This window comes from Carcharodon carcharias, chromosome 2 (genome assembly GCF_017639515.1).
Source record: "Carcharodon carcharias isolate sCarCar2 chromosome 2, sCarCar2.pri, whole genome shotgun sequence".
Classification (NCBI taxonomy): Eukaryota; Metazoa; Chordata; class Chondrichthyes; order Lamniformes; family Lamnidae; genus Carcharodon; species Carcharodon carcharias.
Window position 1 is genome coordinate 188,041,232 of NC_054468.1, and position 18,501 is coordinate 188,059,732.

Sequence of the window (18,501 nt, forward strand, 5' to 3'; positions counted from 1 at the left end):
ATTTAAATTTTCAGGAAGGCGGGGGCACAGCAAAATCAGCTGCGCATCCGCCGACCTGTCAATAGCCAATTGAGGCCATTGACAAAAGTCAATTATGTAATTAAAGGACCACCCGTCCAACCCTAAGGTTGGCGGGCGGGCCAGGAGCCCCGGCAGCAACTAGAAGAAACATGAAACCTCATCCACAGGTGGGATGAGGTTTCATGTACAGTTTTAAAAATTTTAATAAAGTTGTTTTGGAAATTATGAACATGTCCCAACTCATGTGACATTGTCACATAAGGGGACATGTAAGGGAATTTTTTTCCCCCCATTTTTAATATTTTGGAAAGTAGAGGTGATCTCCCTGAGGCAGCACTTAGTCTCAGGGAGATGAATGCGCTCGTTCGTGCGCATGTGTGAAAGAGGGCAATCTTGATTTTAAATATTCCCCCCCTGCCCCCCCGCCCGCACAGGGAGCACATAGCACTTCCCTGCAGAGGTCACGCTGGGCGGGCTTTAATTGGCCTGCCCACGTAAAATGGCACCACGCCTCCAATAGGGAGCACCAATCGGAAGCGCACCCGCATGCGCCCATCCATCAAATTCCCCCCCGACGAGGGGAAAATTCTGCCCATGGGCTGAATTTGGCAGGTGGGTTTCCCCAAAAGGGGCACACAAAATAGGGTGGGTGTCCATTCCATTACCCCCCCACAACCACCACACCCCCCCTCCCCCAACGGAGCTCCTCCCCCCAATACAGGGGAGGGGGCGGGTGGGGTTCCAATTTAAATGAATAATTAAGAGTCAATTAAGCTTGTTAACAAACTAATTGACCCTGATAAGACACTGCCCATGCCATAAAACGTTTAGCATGGGTAGCGGGGTGGGGGAGCGGGAAGCCCAATTTTTTTTAACTTAAATGTTGAAAGGGCAGGAAGGAAGGTGGGGGTCGCTCTTCAGGCACTGCCCTTTACCAATCACAGGGCAGCCCCCCACTTAGATCAAATCCCCCCTTCCTTCCTATCCCCTCCCCCTAATTTACCCAAATCCTCCCGATCCAAGACCCGGGACTTGCTTGTTCTGGGGATCCATGAGCCTTGATCCTCTTTTCCTTCTGTAGTCCTAGAAGCTGCCATTGACACCTTCCTGGCACTGCTGGGACTAATGAAGCTGGGCCGGCAGCTCCAGAGGGCAGGACTTCCACCCGAATGAGGAGCGGAAGTTCCACTCAGACCTCATAAGTCCAACCCACAGTTCTTTATGGCTGTGAGGTGGGTCAACGTGAAGCATATTGGCACTCCGCAGCCGAGAAATCTGCAAGTCCATTGTGAACTAGTTTGTGCAATTGTTTGAATGAGGGCAGCCATTAATCCAACACTCAAGAAGCTTGATACCATCCACGATAAAACAGCCCACTTGATTGGCAACCCATCCACAAACATTCACTCCCTCCACCACCAACACACAATGGCAGCAGTGTGTACCATCTACAAGATGCACTGCAGGAACTCACCAAGTCTCCTAAGACACCATCTTCCAAACCCATGAACCCATGACCATGAACATCTAGCAGGACAAGAGCAGCAGACACATGGGAACACCTCCACCTGGAAGTTCCCCTCAAAGCCACTCACCATTCTGACTTGGAAATGTACCACCGTTCCTTCATTGTCGCTGGGTCAAAATCCTGGAATTCCATCCCTAACAGCACTGTGTGTGTATCTACGCCACATGCACTGCAGTGGTTCAAGAAGGCAGCTCATCACCACCTTCTCAAGGGAAATTAGGCATGGGCAATAAATGCAGGTCTCGCCAGCGATGCTCACATCCCATGAATGACTTTTTAAAAACACAGGAAGTATCTGTTGCATTTTAATGCCTTCTCAATGAATTATACAAAAGGTCATTTTCATTTTAATGTCTTGTCCAGAATACAGGCTAACTTCCATGGCCTTGTGTAGTTCTATGTACATTGACTGAAAAGAAGAAAAGGTCGCCTGACCTCTCGACTCCATTTTGTTTCAAAAGCAGAGTGTCCATTCTCCAATTTGTTTTGAGGCAAAATGATCATTTCAAATAAATCTGTGGGTCTATATTGCATGAGCATGACAAATATCATGACAATATGAGTCAAGATGCGATTTATATAATAATGTTTTTGAATATTTCAACAGGAGTAAAGAAAATTAGCCAAAACATCTTGAACATAGCGTATGTACTAAATTATATGTTCTGTGTTTTCTTTGATTCTCCTCACTGGTTACAATCAGTTTACAAGAATTTTTTGTCTTGCAACCGAGAAATTTCTAACAATGTGGAGGCAGCTTTCTATCTTTACCCCCTGAGCATTAAGCATCATATGATGGACACAGCAGGAAAGATATGGTGTGAAGGATCACATGCTGGTAACAGAACCTGTCTTGTTTCCCTTCCATTGAAATGATTAGAAGAAAGATCACTATATTCTGTTAGCGACGTGCGAATCTCCCTACCGAATTTTCCCTTCTGTGCTCTGTCCTGGTGATGCTTAAAGCCCAAGTGATAAAATTTGGAAATCTACCTTGTTGTTTGTTGTAGAACTGAGGCTAGGAGATATAAATTATGTTTTCAAAATAGCATCTATTTGTCATTATCTTTTAAAATAATATATTTGTATATGTGACATATCATCTCAAAAAAGTTGATCAATTCTACTTGTAACTGAAAAATACTTTTTTAAAATTAACCTGTTTTTCCAAGAAGATTCAATTATTTTAGCTATTGCCATTTGAATTCTTTACTAAATGAGAATGTGTGAATGCCTAAATTTCAAAAAGTAGTCTTTTCATATAGAATTCAAAAATCATGCATGAAAGGACACCAAAGATTGTGCAAAGGCAAACAAAAGTAAGGTTTCAAACACCATCATGGTTCTCACATACAGTTCCAGTCCAGGTTGCTAGCTTTTGAAAGATTGCTTCCTGGCCATTTTCAATAAGATCCTCAAGATCGACTTAAGCTCCAATCAATCACTGAAGTTACACAGCTAATTGCCCCAGTAATTAGACCTCATTGTGATTACTCACAACTACTTCGTGATCTTTCAAATGCTGTTATAAGTAATTTATGGACCTCTGTCAGAACTAAATTGGCTTTTTTTTTAAACTGGGTGTGACCTACTTGCTGTTCCGTTGAATTGGAGGTCATTTGATTTAAATAGTATCATATTTGGTTCAATTGTATATATCATTGTATTTAAAAGTGGAATGGTTTCTACTGCACCCATTTAATCTCAAGAGGAGATTGGATTTTGAGATTTTTAAATTCCACATTATAATTTTGGAGTTTTAAGTGTGGTGGTTTTTGCAACTTGCATGTTTTACTGATTACCAAATTTCCCTATCTAAATGTATGATCCAAGGTTATGTAAATTATTAATATTAGAAACAATTGGAAACGCACAGCAAGTAGATTAGTATCGGTAGGATTGACCACTGCACAGTCATTAAGGAGACAAAGTCCCGTCTTCACATTGAGGATACCCTCCATCATGTTTTGTGGCACTACCATTGTGCTAAATGGGATAGATTTCATACAGGTCTAGCAACTCAAGACTAGACATCCATGAGGCATTGTGGGGCAGCAGCAGAATTGTACTCGAACACAATCTGTAACATAATGGCCCGGCATATCCCCCACTCTACCATTACCATCAAGCCAGGGGATCAACCCTGGTTCAATGAAGATTGCAGGAGGGCATGCCAGGAGCAGCAGCAGGCATATCTAAAAATGAGGTACCAACCTGGTGAAGCTGTAACACAGGGCTACTAGCATACTAAACAGCATAAACAGTAAGTGATAGACAGAGTTAAGCTATCCCGCAACCAATGGATTAGATCTAAGCACTGCGGTCCTGCCACATCCAGTCGTGAATGGTGGTGGACAATTAAACAATTCACTGGAGGAGGAGGCTCACAAGTATCCTTATCCTCAATGATGGAGGAGACCAGCACATCAGTGCAAAAGATAAGGCTGAAGCATTTGCTACTATCTTCAGCCAGAAGTGCTGAGTGGATGATCCATCTTGGCCTCCACCGGAGGTCCCCAGCATTACAGATGCCAGTCTTCAGCCAATTCGATTCACTCCACGTGATATTAAGAAATGGATGTAAGTGCTGGATACTGCAAAGGCTATGGGTGCTGACAATATTCCGGCAATTGTACTGAAGACTTGTGCTCCAGAGCTTGCCGCGCCCCTAGCCAAGCTGTTCCACTACAGCTACAACACTGGCATCTACCTGGTTATGTGGAAAATTGCCCAGTTATGTCCCATACACAAAAAGCAGGTCAAATCCAACCCGGCCAATTACCGCCCCATCAGTCTGCTCTCCATGATCAGTAAAGTAATGGAAGGGGTCATCAACACTGCTATCAAGCAGCACTTGCTTAGCAATAACCTGCTCACTGAAGTTCAGTTTGGGTTCCACCAGGGCCACTCAGCTCCTGACTTCATTACATGGTTCAAACATGGACAAAAAAGCTGAACTCCTGAGATGAGGTGAGAGTGACTGCCCTTGACATCAAGGCCACTTTTGACAGAGAGTGACATCAAGGAGCCCTAGCAAATCTGGAGAGAATGGGGATCTTGGGGAAAACTCTTCGCTGGTTGGAGTCATACCTAGCACAAAGGAAGATGGTTATGGTTGTTGGAGGTCAGTCATCTCAGCTCCAGAACATCACCACGGGAGTTCCTCAGGGTAGTATCCTCAGCCCAACCATCATCAGCTGCTTCATCAATGACCTTCCTTCTATGGTAAGGTTAGAAGTGGGGATGTTTGCTGATGATTGCATGATGTTCAGCACTATTCCGTGACTCCTCAGATACTGAAGCAGTCCACGTCCAAATGCAGTAAGACCTGAACAATATCCAGGCCTGGGCTGACAAGTGGCAAGTAATATTCGCGCCACACAAGTGTCAATGACCATCTCCAACAAGAGAGAATCTAACCATCGCCCCTTGATGTTCAATGGCATTACTATCACTGAATCCCCCACTAGCAACATCCTAGGGGTTACCATTGACCAGAAACTGAACTGCTCTAGCCATATAAATACTGGGGCTACAAGAGCAGGTCAAGGGCTAGGAATCATGCGACAAGTAACCCACCTTCTGACTTCCCAAAGCCTGCCCATCATCTACAAGATATAAGTCAGGGGTGTGATGGGATACTCCCCACTTGCCTGGATGAGTGCAGCTCCCACAACACTCAAGAAGCTTGACACCGTCCAGGACAAAGCAGTCCTCTTGATTGACACCACATCCACAAACATTCACTCAATCCACCACCAACACACATTGGCAGCAGTGTGTACCATCTACAAGATGCACTGTAGGAATTCACCAAGGCTCCTTTGACAGCACCTTCCAAACCCACGACCACTAACATCTAGAAGGACAAGGGCAGCAGATAGATGGGAACACTACCACCTGAAGGTTCCCCTCCAAGTTACTCACCACCCTTGTCTTCGAAATATATTGCCATTCCTTCACTGTGGCTGGGTCAAAATCCTGGAATCCCTCACTGACAGCACTGTGGGTATACCTACATCACATGGGCTGCAACGAATCAAGAAGTTAGCTCACCACCACCTTCTCAAGGGCAATTAGGGATGGGCAATAAATGCTGGCCCGACCAGCGAAGCCCACATCCCATGCATGAAAAAAAATCAGCTGAAAGAGGAAGATGGATAAACACTTAGGGTGGAGAAAAAGGGTTGCATCTGAAATGTTAAGTTACCCCTGCTATTCATTTACTGATCTATTTGCTGTGTATTTAAGGCATTACCTGATACTCATGGTTTTCTTGATCTTGTCCCATTCCTTTTGTACAAACTGAGACATTTATTAAACATTAAAAATCAACATTTAATTTGCTAAAACTAATATAACCTACAAAATTATGCAGCCAAATGATATAATTTCTGTGTTAATACAAACCTTGTCTTCATGTACTATTAGCATTTGGAACTTTGGCAGAAGATAGAGGGAGCTGAAACACTACAAGTGTAGTGCTGTCATATCTAGGGTGATATCGACAAACTGCTCAGTTCCAATTTTTAACAAAAATAGTTATGTTTCTACACATTAAGTTTCATAAAAAGTGTTTTAGAACATAAAACTGTGATACTGGGAAATTGGTTCAATATCTGAGCAGATCAAAAAAGTGTAATATAGTTAACACCCTTACTTATATCATAAAGCAGTGATCATTTTAGCAGAAAATCTCAATTAGTGTTATAAATACAGACAAAGCAGAACCCTTTGTCATCTCAAGTGATAATGAACTGATAATTATACCGAAATATATTAACAAATTTAAACAAACCCTTTCCTGTTTGTTAATTAAGCTTGCATTACCATTTCTGACCATTTAGAGCCATATCATCCTCTCTTCAGTAATATTTGTGAAAGAAGTGGATGAGTTGAAAATGTGTCATGCTGACAGAAGGCGCTAATTGACTATTTGTCACACTTAGCATTTCTTTGAAGATTCCTCTCACTCCAAAATGTCTTCAGGAACATTAGTGAAGTGTCAGAATAAAGTCTATTTCTGCTTGTTAAGGCCTTGTTAAATACCAATCATTAGAAATTAAGCAGCTGTGGAGGATAACTGAAAAATGAGCATTTTAAGATTTAAAACTCAGGCCTGACGTTCGTAAGCTTATTGAACAGAGGATTTTGAAGAATCACCATGCAATGTCAGAAGTTTGCTGCTTGAGAAGACAAGTACTTTAGTTAATGACAGATATCGAATGGTGTAGCAGCCGGAGAATAGAATAGTCTGAGAATGCAACTCACAGCAAGTACTACCCCATGCAGTGGGTCTACTGCAACTGGGTCAGCTGTCTGGCCATGACGAACAGCATGCGTAGCCTTAGGCTCAGCAGGGAGGCTATCACTGAGATGTGTCATATGGTCTAATGAAACCTGCAGGGACAGACTGCCATCTGTACTCCAGTAACCAATTTCTATTGATCCTTGACCCTCTTGGTCAGGGCACACACTACCTCTGCAGTCTGAGCCCAAAAATAGGTCTCGATTAATTTTTATCCCTTCTGTCTTATCCTAATATCTGCCTCTGTCTCACTGATCTACTTCCAAAATATATTCAACTGTATTGGTGACACACAATAGTGAGGTTCGTGCTTGACAATTGGTGCACCTCATTGCCACTAGATTCCCTTTGCTCTTTCAAGAAAGCAGATGGAACTTAAGAGAACATACACAGAATTATTGTTTGAGATCTTGTCATTACATGCTCTATTGTGCATTTGAGACGTTTAGCGTATGTAATTCAGAGAATTCCCGCACCTATTTGTCTTTGTTCTGACCCTGATCTAAACCCTGAGAATGGGGTCACTTGAATATCATCGAGGGGCCTCTGCATTATTACTACTCAGGCACCCAGCACATGGAGCGATTGGGATTTTGAGGCACCAACATTTTGGAGGAGTGGTTGGGGGTTTAGGGGAGAGGCATAGATTTTAAAAATGCAAGCTAATCTGATCTTCTTTTGCTGTTCTCAACAGCATTTAATTGCTCTTGGATTGAACACTGGATGGAATTGGTGGGAATACCAGCACTCTTAGCTTTGCCTCCAGAAATGGTGTCACAACAAGAAGTGCAGGTAAAAGGATAACCTGAGGCTTGCTGAGGATTTTTGAATAACAACAGAGGGATGGAAACCTGAAATGAATTCCTCCAAAATTATACCTTCCTCCAAGATCATGTTAATTCTGGACTAAAAGATGTCAAGGAATTTCTTGGTTTCTACATATTACCAGTTGTTCTCTGTACATGCTCAATTTCTGTAAGCCCCTGAGAATCTTTCTTCCAAATATCTGCCATCCTTTCCTCATTTTCAGTCAGGTTTGGCTTGAGCGTGTTCCAGAGATGGGAACTTGTCCCATGCTCTACCTGGCTGATCTTGGTATTTTATCTTTAATACCATAACTTGTTTATAGTCACTTGGTAGTACAGAACCTGAGTACTGCTGATAAAAGGGACATGTTGTCGAGGCTTTTCATCTTGCACTCATCAAGACAGATGTAAGAATGCTAGTGGTTTCTAGCAATGGTACTTATGCTGTGGCAGCACAAGTGGTATTTTCCATTAACAGATGCTGCCATCAAGTCAAAAGACTTTCTGCCCACCACACAAATGAGTAACATGGTATATGCATTTCAGTGCTTATGTGATGCCAAGTACAGAGGCCATTTGTCCTGATAACTGGCGTATAATATCAAACATCAGGTTCCTTCAGCTGTTCATAATAGGCAGAGTACTGACCATATTCAACCAGTCCATGCTTGCAAAACTCAAACATAATGTTTAATGTTAGATGTGATTCCACGATTGGACAACACTTGCCAAACAATCCCAAGAGTGCTAAGAATTACACTAACAACAAATTTAAGATTATCAGCCTGGCTCGCAGTGTGACTCACTTATGCTTGCTTGGATCTATATATATTCATTTACAGCCTGCAGGCAGAAAGACCATGTCCAAGCATTGTGCCATTTTTTGAATTAAGCAAAATCATGGGGGACAATAATTCCCTGGTGCTTTCTCCATTGCAATGCCTCAAACAATCAGAGTCAACTTGCCAATCAATCAGCACCCTTTTCTCATGCAATATAAATTGCTTCTCACTTTGAAATTTGGAATTCTTGTGTCTGTCCTGATGAGTGCAAGACAAAAAGTTTTCACACCATGTCTCTTTTTGGTAATACTTGATTATATTCTCACATTCCTCTGTAGTAGTACAAGTATTACTTTTAATGTGTATTCAACTAAAATAGTATTTTTATAATCATAAATATCCTGTTCAATCACTCTATAAAATACTTTATATTTGCTTTAAATCACAAAATATATCCAGGCTTTTCACCAGGCATTCTGAATTGCTCCAGTTCACCCTTACTGTGACATACTGGCACATACTATATGGGGTGAGTCCTACCACCACTGGAGTTAATTTTAACACTTGGCTTTTGCTGTTTTCAGTTGAAATTATCTGTCGCAGCCAAGAGACTTGGGCATTTTGACCCTGGACCTCAGACACATGCAACTGACAAGCAGTGAGTATCAAATGACAGTTTGATGGAGTGCACCAGTTGGGAAGGCTGGGGAATATGAATCCAACACAGAGTGGGCCAGTGGTCCAGGCTGGGAGTATGGATATGGGATGCCAGGGGTTGGGGCCACCTGGCTATACATGGTTATGAATGTGGGAAGAAAATGGTTTTTTGTTTTTTGTGACGAACCACCAGTTTTAAGGATCATTAGGATACTTAAGGGAGTTGAAATGAACTGGGCATGGGCTGCATATACCTCGCCAATTTGTACCGGAAAATTGGAATTTATTTGCATATCATAAATGGGACTTTCAGTCTGACAATAGTAGACACATGAGTCGCACACTTGAAATCCCTGCCAACGATGGCAGCGGCTGGAGTACAAGCACAAAATGAGGCAGCAGCTTGGACCGCTTTCTGCCCTGTTCAACCCTAGTGTCCACAGTTAAAATTAGCCTCACTGATCTTCTCCACTGTAGAGTTCATAATCACTTGTAGAGGTGGCGGTGCAATTTGAATTTGCTCTGTATTTGGTGAGCCATTTTTGAGAATTGTGCACACACCACAGCTGCATTAACAAACTTTTCAACATTTATATTGGTTAATTGGCTCATTGCCTTCTTTATAAACAATGAAGGATCATTACTATAGTCATAATTAGCTACTGTTTCTCATTAAAATATTTTAATTTATGTTAGACCTTTCACATAATGAAGCATTACAAAGTGATTTACAGGATGAATGGTGGACACAGAGCTGGAAAGGGAAGAAACATTGAGGAGGTGACTGAAAGAATTGTCAAAGGAGTAAGTTTTGAAGAGGTTTTTGAAGTTACAAAGGAAGATAGTGAGCCAAAATGTTTAGGTAAGGATTTTGAAATATAAGAGCATGTTGGCTAAAGGCTGTGCCATCAGCAGTGAAGTGGAGAAAAGGTTTCATAGTGAAGACTGAAGAGCAGAGGGTGCCTGCCAAGATATATAGTTGAAAAATATTACAAGGCAGGATGGAGTGAGGCCACAGAGGGATTTGAAGAGGAGGACAAGGATAATGAAGTCAATATGCTGTGAGAAAATTAAATCAGTAGAGGTTCAGGAAGATGGAGTTGATGGGAATATGGAACATTTTGCAGGTCTGAATATGATCTGCAGAGTTTTGGATAAACTGGAGTTTGTGGAGCTTGGAGGTAGAGAGGCCAGCAAAGAAAACTGAGGTACATTGAGGTACATTTTCTGATTGGGCTTCCTAATAGATTTACTTTGGTGGTGTGTTATAGCAAATATTTAAGCACGGCGGTGGTGGGGGCACTACAACTGATTTCAGCTTCTCTGGGTCAGGCATCGGAAGGAACAATCAAGATTTCAAGGATCGAGGACAGAGGACATCAATTTAAGGTGACTGGCAAAAGAAGCACAAGAGCACAAGAAATAGGAGCAGGAGTAAACCATATGGCCCATCCAGACTGTTCTGCCATTCAATACGATCATGGTTGATCCTGGGCTTCAACTTCATTTTCCCACACACTCCCCATATCCCTTAAGTCCCTGAGAGACCAAAAATCTGTCAAGCCCAGCCTTATATGTTTTCAGAAATAGAACATCCAAGCCTCTGTGGTAGAGAATTTCAAAGATTCATAACGCTTTGAGTGAAGTAATTTCTCTTCATCTCAGTCCTAAATGATTGGACTCTTATCCTGAGACTGTGCCCCTGGAATCGTCTGTGCCCACTGGCATCGGGAGTGTTAGTTGGCGTGAATGGACAATATGGGGAGAAGGCCAAAAATTGGTTTCACAATGTTGTGAAACCAGGTTGCAATCATCTGCTCAGCCCATTGATGGCGGACCGTGTTTCCTGCCATCGGATGTTGGGGACCATAATGTAATACCAGTACATGGCTAACCCACCAGACTCATCCCTCCCACTGGATTGTCCAACCATGTTGATGTGACTGTACACCAACGTGATTCACAACAGCATATAAAACTTGACGAGCTGCACTTTGAGGGGAACTTGGATGTGAGTACACAGTAACGTTGTGGACTGCTCGCGAGGGGTGCTTGGTTGAGGCACATTGTGGCGGGGGGGGAGGTGCAAAGGCTGCCCTGCAGTTGAGGTGACTTTGGTGGGTGGCGGGGGGGGTGGTGTTGAGGTGGGGAAGGCTGCCCTGTGGTTGAAGGTAGTGCACAAGCATGTGCGGGTTGTTGGAGGGTGGGCAAAAGAAGCGGCCTCGCATTAGGGACACCCTGTATAAAATGACCATTTCTCTGCAGCTATGACAGTTCAGGCATATTCACATTGATATGATTGGAGTTGGACCTCTAGCTTATCTGGCCACTCAAGCAATGCAGAGGCATCAAAGTGCCACCAAGCGCTCCAGAGCTTTTCACCCCTCAGAGGCAGACTGCAAACTAATGTGAATTTCAGTGGACTGCAGAACAGTTGGATGACTGGGTACATAGTACAGTGCCTGTGCCTGAGCTGAGAGCACAGCAGGCAGAAATGGGCAAAGCTGCCACCAATTAGTTAGGTGGGATGTGGCGGAGGAAGGTGGGGTTTCCGGCAACAATGCAGGGCATTAATATCTGGCCAAACAAATGGTGGCCAGCACTCTCCAAGATGCGTTAAGGGGCCTTCAGACTTAACTAAGACAGGTTCTTAGTACACCCATGCTAACCCACGTACTTTCATTCTGCAGGAGTACGACATGAGGATCATGGAGCCTTGTGAATTAGCTGTATGCCTCATGGCGTACAGAGAGCAAAGACGACAGAGAAAAGAGTGACTGAGGTGCCTGGCTGCACAGAGGGAGGAGCAGCACCCTCTGGAAGAAGGGACTGCTGGGGAGCCTGCACAAGCCACCAAAGGGCCACAGCAAGCCATTGCTGGTCGGTGCCTAGCTTGACCCAGGGTCTATAGGTGCCACCATTCATTCCTGCAGATGAGTGAGAACCAGTGTCACCAATGACATGTCTAGGGAACTGGTCAGTCACATCTGCCAGCTACTGCAGGATTTGGCGCCACAGGGACATGGAGGGCATCCACTGGCAGTGGCTGTGAAAGTGACAGTGGCACTTAATTTCTACGCCAGTGGCTCCTTTCAGGGCTCCATAGGTGACCTCTGTGGGATATCACAAGCCTCCACCCACAAATGCATCCATAAGGTTACGGATGCCATCTTCGCATTTCACCCATTGACCAGAAAAGCCAGGGTGCAAGAGAAATTGGGTTTTCCCAGATCTTAGGTTTCCTACAGGTGCAGGGTGCTATCAACTGCACTCATGTGTCACTCAGATCTCCGTCACAACAAGCAGTCAGCCATGTCAACTGCAAGAGCTTCCACTTGCTGAATGTGCAGCTGGCGTGTGACCACCACACATGCATTCTGCAGGTCTGTGCATGGTTTCCAGGGACTATCCACGATTCCTGTGTTCTCTGTCGGTCACAGATTCCTGATGTCTTTCAGTGTCCACAGAGGCTTCAGGGATGGCTCCTTGGGGACAAGGGCTACCAGCAGAGGATGTGGCTGATGACACCCGTGTGGCAGCCTCAGACTGCTGCAGAATGAATGTATAATGAGGCTCATGCTGCAACTCGCAAATTGGTGGAGCAAACCATCAGGATGCTGAAAATGAGGTTCCAGTGCCTGGACTGATCTGGTGGAGCCCTGCATTATAGTCCACAGAGGGTGTCTTGCATCACCGTTGCCTGCTGCTTCCTTTACAACCTGGCACTACAACAGGGAGAGGAGCTGGCTGAGGAAGAGGTGGAGGAGCTGGAGTTCTCCTCCAATGAGGAAAAAGTCAATGGTGATGAGGGTGCGAAGGCCCTCAAAGGTGACGATGACGGCAATGTGGCCCTTGCACTAGCCGGATGAGGCAGGCGCGCTTGGGAGGCCTTTGTAGCTACTAGATTTGTGCAGGATGATGATGACATGTAGTGAGGATACACCATAGTTCCTCACATTGCATCTATGAATGGTTGACTACAGTCTGGCTTATGGCAACAAAAGCCCTCTGTGATAATGCTCCTGTCATGGAGATGCAGTGGAGACCTTAATAGTCGCTCAATTGCGGGAGGATGATGACAACTTGCAATGAGGGCTCCATAGATCTTCACATAGCCTCTGAGAATGTTTGGCTCCTGTCTGGCCGAGGACAGCTTGATTGCACTCTGTGATCAGGGTCATATCATAGAGATGCAGTCACGAAACGTTAAAAGCATCTGACTCCTTGTCTGCCTTCAGCAGCTGACCCCTTCAGGTGCACAACGTCACTGGTCACAGATGCTGAAGAGATGGGGACCAGCCCCACCTTAAAGGTGCTGAGAGCACACAGAGAAAATGACAGAACTCTGTGGTGCCTGCCCACGACATTCTGGCTAACAATGACAAGCACTGTCGAGGTGCAGGCATCACTAATGTGTCCAGGGAGTGTGAGGCCGGACCACCGCTTTGGTCTGAAGCATGCACAAAGCACATGGGAGAGGCCCTGGACTGAGACACCTGCCTTTATCTTGTGCAGAAAGGTTTCACATCTGAGCGATATGAACACTGCTCATCAGAACAAGGAGCCATAGGAAACGTGACATTCTTGGGAGCTTATTGACAATAGTGAACATTATATACAAGTGACTAACAGCCCCGCCCAGGCCACACAACTGGCCTACAACCATACTCATCTGAAAACGCCCAATATCATCTAATCTTGGAAGCTAAACAGACTCAGGCCTGATTAGTACTTGGATGGGAGACTGCCTGGGAATACCAGGTGCAGTAGGCTTGGGCACTGCAAGGACTGGGGTGCTTTATAGATTCTCTTGATCACATTTTGATCTAATGTTGGTAAGTTTCCTTTGAATTTTGTCTTTGTTTCTGCAGTTTCCCTTTAAGGGGCTGCTTTTACTTTATCCCTGATTTTGTTCATTTAGTTTAATTGGCTGACTCAAAAGAGTAACTTCTTCTTAATCTTCCTAACCTTGCCGCATGCCACCACAGCAGAGGTGGAGACAGCCTGCTCACTGCTACACCCTGTCTGTGATGATCTTGACGGGCGTCCTCTGGAGGGTAAAGACTTGAAGGGTCTCGGCCTGCTTCCAGGGACCTTCTGTTTGGCAGTGGCACCCTCCTCGAGCTGTGGAGCTGGAGCTGCTGAGGTCACCGGAAGAGGGGTTTTGGATGGCCTGGACACTCACGGAGTCATCTGGGTGGATGGCCCAGGGGTGTGCACCTGATGAACCTCCTCTCTATGGGTGGCCAATGGCCCCTGCCTGACTTCTTGAGGAGAAGGAGTAGCTGGAGTGAGATCGAGCTGCCCAGCAACCCTTCTCATGTACACGCTTTTGGAGGCAAACTATGGCGTCAGTGATGAAGTTCAGCCCGCGCAGCAGGATTGATGACTGGACCAAGGTCTCCATGGTAGCCGTCATCCTACCAGCGTTGATCTTGGTGCGTTGACATGCTGGCGTTCTCATCGCAGCCTGAAGGTGCATGGACTCCAGATTGCCTTCCAATCTGAGGAGTGCAGCAGACATCCCTTCCTGATGTTCCCGAGCTTGCCTTTGCAGCCCCAGCAACTGTCACATGACCGAGGCCAGCGGCTCATCATCTGACTCGGACTCAGCAAATTTCTGGCTTCCAGCAGTCCTCCGAGTGCTGGACACCTGGGAAATCCCTGCCACCGTCTGCTGTGTATCAGGCAGTCGGATGTGCTCACCAGCTTGTGATCCTGAGGCTACTCTAAAGCTAGGTCCCACCAAGGTGTGTATCTCTGCGCTAGTGGAGGGTGTGGGTGACGCTGTGACGGGACTTCAAGGAGGCTGCCTTCAGATTCCTCTTCAGAAGTTTCTTCGGGGTTTGATTGGAAGCCCTGGGTCGTGGACTCTGTCGGCTGTTTGGCAGATGTGCCTGCAAAAGCAAGGAGAGATAATTAGTGCATGGCAGTGGCCTGTGAAAGAGGACATATTCTTCTCAGCATGGTTGTCTGATGGATGTTGCACTACTAGATCCTCACTCGGTAGAGCACCAGCGACCTCACCGTCAACACAGGAATGATCCAGATCCCCACTGGCCAGCTGGATGGTTTTGTTTTCAAAGTCCATGAGGACCTTGATTTCAGGCATTCCTCCATGGTAAGCGACTTCTCCCTCTTGTTGTGTGTCAGCTTGTTCTGCATAAATAGAGATGGAGAGAGTGTAAGCAGGACTCCTGCCAGGCCAGATGATAAATATGCTTGCCAAGTGTGGTGGTGAGTGGTCCCATGGACAGGATGAGGATAATGAAGGTGTGTATGTTAGAGTGAATGGTGATGTCCCTTGAACTAGCATTGAGTGAGGGTCCTGTGGATGTGTGATAGGTTTGAGAGTGTGTAAGCTGAGAGTGATGAGAAGAGTGACTTACACTGGCGGAACAGCGGAGATCATGCATCCTCTTGTGGCACTGGGTGGCGGTCCTGTTTTGCATGGCATGGTGCTGACCACTGGTACCATCACCTCCCAAGCCAGATTAGTGAGGTTGCTACCCATCTTGTGGCCAGAGCAGGGATAGCAGAAATCACAGCGAGCCGCCACTGCATCCAAAAGGTGCTCGAGGGACCCGTCATTGAACCTTGGGGTTGCTGCCAGCCTTTCAGGGACATGTCTTTGCAATAATCATAGGCTGAAAGCACTGAGAGGTGTGCATTTGGCTGGACTTTAAATATGGCACCCAGCATGATGAAGCGGTGAGGCGATGGCATGGTGGGTGAATGAGAGTCCACCCACCATGGAAATGGCATGTTTTCCGGGAATGCATAATTAATGTGGCAGGCATGGGATGACACATTGACTACAACAACTGGATCCTCACCTTGCCACTCCAAGTTTCTCTCCAGTCATGAGGAGATATCCTTAACCATGTTACTGGGCAGTCAACACAATCCTCGGAGCTCCCGGTCACGGCTGTAAGAGAACAGTATCTATCCACCTGCCTATACTGTCACCTACCACAACCACATTCATCTTTGTGCACGCCCCCCCCCCCCGCCCCCTTGAATAGCAGCATTCACCATGGTGCCACGATTAGTCCATTCATCCACCTTGCTGTCCTTTTCCTCGTGCACACATGTAGCAAGCAGCTCATATCTGTTGGACAAAGTCAGGAGTTGATATTGCTCCAGCACTACATGTTGGTTCCCTATACCTCCTGGCTCGCAATCATACCCTGCTGTCCCTGATCATTGACCAATTCTAAAGTTTTGCCTAACCTAAGGGTTGTGACTGCCTCCTAAAACAAGGTGCCCAGGTAACTCTCCCCCTCCCTGACGCCCCACAATGTCAGCAACTCAGAATCCAGCTCAGCAACTCTGAGCCGAAGTTGCCTAAGCTGCAGACACTTCCTGCAGATATAGTTATCCGGGATTGCAGTGCCTTCACAGATTCCCACATGCTGTAGTCATGGCACACCACCAGCCCCACCGTTTCTGTTCAGCCTTATTTATTTAATTAGTCAATTAGTTAATAATTTACACGGCTAAGTAATGCAAAGTTGCACTCACCTAGGTTGGAGACAAGTAAGGCAATTCATCAACTACTGAAGACTGAAAAAAAAGTAAAAAAAGGAGCACCTCTTTGCCCCTCTGTACTGAATTCCCATCTGAACCAAACTCCCAATTGCTCACTTGATCTATGTCTCACTCAGGTTTAGCCTCCTGTCCATGCACCCCTTTGCTTTTATATAGAGCCTCTGATGACTCACTAGCTGATGACTTGCAATGATGACTTGAGAAAAAGTCTTCTTATTGCAGTGAGTGGTTAGGATCTGGAATGCACTGCCTGAGATTGTAATAGAGGCAAATTCAATTGAGGCTTTCAGAAGAGAATTGGATCATCATCATAACTATCTGAAGAGAAATAAAATTGCAGGGCTATGGGGGAAGAGCAGAGGAGTGGGACTAGGTGAATTGCTTTTGCAGGGTGCTGGCAGAAACACGATGGGCCAAATGGTTTACTTCTGTGTAACCATTTTATGATTCTATCCAGTAACTCCTGCTAGAAAGAATCTGCATAGCTATGTTGACCCAAGATGGAATTGGGTTCAGCTGTGATATCCCTCTGGTAGTATACCTTGCCAACATTCAGCTTCTGACTTGACCTGTGCAGAATGATTACTTGGACGAGCTATCAAAACCCATGCAATCATATTTCAGCAAAAGTCATTGCATTGCAGTAATTTAACAGAAGCATTAACACATGCTGATATCACATAGTGATTTTTAAGCTAATAGGTCTTATAAAACAAATACTGTTTAGATATAATCAAAAGGGGAGTTATTTTGAATTCACAATGTCCATTAACAACTGTCTTCTTTCAATTGATGCAAAGTTATTAGGCTGTTTCGCCAGTTTTAAAGAATTCTGTCTTTCGTTATTTCTGTTCCTTTTTTTTTATTATTTTCAAATTGCTAGGCAGACAAAATCTCATCTGCTAAAGGGGATCCAAAACCCATTTTAAAAATGGTAAAGTTCAATAGTTTAATCATAAATATAATTCTTTGTCATGGGTTCTGAACTATTGTTACTGTGTGGCAAAGAAATCCACTTTGTGACATTGCTCGGAATGAGCAGTGAGGTGGGCCATAGCACCTAGTCCTTTGACTATTTTGGAAAGACCCACAGATTAGTTTTCACAATTTTGCCTGATTGCAGTTCTGCAAACCCAACCATTACCTTTGAGCATCTGCTGATGGCTGCAAAGGTTTAGGTACTATCTCCTCAGAAAATACTAAGGAATTGCATTACATTCTATTTGGTTTAATTTTCAGGATCTGGACATTAAATCATTTATCATTTCCATTATGCTACTGAAGCATTTTTGAAAAAAATAAAGTCAAAGTCAAGCAGGCTCTAGGTTTTGCAAAGTCACATTAATTTAACTGGGAAAAGCCAAGGACTGCAAATAATTTTGTATTCTGCAGGGAGGGGAAATCAGTATGAAGATTTCTCAGTGAAAACCCAATTAACCGCCATATTGGAGGTGAACATTCCTCTTACTTGCTCCTGCTCACAAGATCAGGTGATCTATTAGTTGATGTGAATGCACAAAGCCATATTTGCCCATGACTAAAGGTGCCAGACCCGAAACAACCAGCCAAAAATGTTCCCTGATGGCTGGCACTGCCCTCAAATTACAGAGGTCAGTGCTAAAAACACCATGGGCTCATCTCCAGCAATCCTTGTTGGCAGCTTCTGCTGAAATGTGAGTGACAAAACTATACCTTTAAAATCAATTTCTGCAGCGATCTATTAAAACACTTATCACTTGGGTTATGCTGTTAAAGAGCAATTTTTGTGAAATGCATTTATGCAATAGTGAATGAAGCAAGCATTGACTCTAATTTCAGCAAGTACATTAAAACAAGCAGATATTAAAA

At 44.7% G+C, this 18,501-nt stretch overlaps 1 protein-coding gene and 1 pseudogene across 1 annotated transcript in view; one reads left to right on the plus strand and one right to left on the minus strand.

Moving 5' to 3' along the window:
• The window catches only part of ush2a (Usher syndrome 2A (autosomal recessive, mild)), a 1,196,697-nt gene that overhangs the window by 386,635 nt on the left and 791,561 nt on the right, over window positions 1–18,501 (minus strand). The gene's annotated exons all lie outside the window — the stretch shown is intronic.
• LOC121275565 lies at window positions 13,757–13,875 on the plus strand (annotated as a pseudogene).